Source organism: Sinocyclocheilus anshuiensis, unplaced genomic scaffold, assembly GCF_001515605.1.
Source record: "Sinocyclocheilus anshuiensis isolate Anshui unplaced genomic scaffold, SAMN03320099.WGS_v1.1 scaffold270, whole genome shotgun sequence".
Lineage (NCBI taxonomy): Eukaryota > Metazoa > Chordata > Actinopteri > Cypriniformes > Cyprinidae > Sinocyclocheilus > Sinocyclocheilus anshuiensis.
The window spans coordinates 189,910-191,569 of record NW_015546041.1 but is presented as its reverse complement, the minus strand read 5'-3'; positions in this window follow the sequence as shown (position 1 = coordinate 191,569).

Here is a 1,660-nt window from a genome sequence, read left to right as displayed (position 1 = left end):
CTGACAGCAGGTGGCGCTTATGGAAAAGCTGAATTAGAGCTGTTTCCCGTAACCTTCATGGACAAAGCAGTATTGCGATTAAGAACACTTCCTTTAGGTATTACATGGAGCGAAGATGAAAACAAAATGCTATCGAATCGTTTCTGAAGACAGTCAGAACCTTCAGAGGTACATTCATATAATTAATTCATTCATATATTAATTTGTATAATTCCCTTAGCACTCTTTTTAAACCTCCCAGCTTTTCCGCCTTGTTTTCACTGAAAACTAAACTACTCTGCTGCTGTGCGCACGTGAGACTCTTACTGAAAACTGTGCTGGACAGTATTTATTTATCGCGAGTTCTTCAAATCGCGGTAATCTAATACGGTTTTAATGATAATTAAAAGATGAAACTGTAATACTAACCGTGGGGAATTTTATCATGATTTACCGTCAAACCGGTAATCGTTACATACCTAGTTGATATCAAGAATAGACATTTGCACTAGTAACCACGTGATTACTGATAGTCTTGTGCTGGGCTCCATAACTTATTGTGTGCATTTGTTACATTGCTGCCGTAAAACGGCATCATTTTTTTAACTACGTGAACATGCTGTACAGCCGTGGCCAAATAATAATAATAATAATAATAATAAAAACTGTGTGAGGTTGGTAGCTAGCTAGTATCACAACTCTGTCACATCTAGCTTCAGCGACATCTGCACCATTTAAATTCTCTCTCGTTTTATTTCTCTTCTGTTACTGTAACTTCAGGGAAGCGCTCATTTTCAAAACTGAAGCTAATAAAAAAACAATTTGCGGAGCACCACAGCGCAGAACAGAATATTGAAACTATCCATTCTTTCCATTGAGAATACACATTAAACACCAAGGAAACTGTGGATGAAATTGCCAAAAGAAACCCTCGGAGAAACTAAAATTAGTGAGTAAGGTTGTAGGTTTTTTTTTTTTTTTTTTTTTTTTTTTTTTTTTTGAGCATCGGTACCAAAATTGTGTTTACTTGCAGTAGTTTAGTAAATATGGTGCTGTTTTATTGGCACCGTAATAACTAAATAAATAAATACATACAAAGATAAATGGATAGATAAATAAATTGTAGAAGTTGTGTTATATTGAGTGAATAAAGCTAATTAATGTGAAAATTCCACCTACTCGAAAAAATTGCGTCCAACATTTAATTCTTCACATGTATTTAACATGTAAAACAGCAATACAAACATTCTAAAGGTTGAAGTAGCTTCAACTCGGTTAACTGACTGATTTATGAAAATAAAACAATGTTGTCAAATTTATATTGTTGGCTTTTCTGAGGTATATGTTATGTTGAGACTGTTATGGCGATTCACAAGCTTTATTCACAAGTTTCACTGACTTTTTTGTTCTTTTTTGAAACAGTGATTGATCAATTACATTAAACATTCATTTAATTGAATTATTCTGATTTTCATCAACATGCCTTCTAATGTTCTTTTATGATTATTTTGTGCTGTAAATCAATGTATCAAGAAGGCACCTGGAGTTTGCTCCACCAGAGTTTCATTGTACATGTACAGTGACAAAGTTCTCTTATCTCGCTTATCTCTTATCTTAAAAAGAGGAAAAGAAGTGCTGAATACAGTGACCTCACGGCACATTGAACAGCGTAAAAACACAT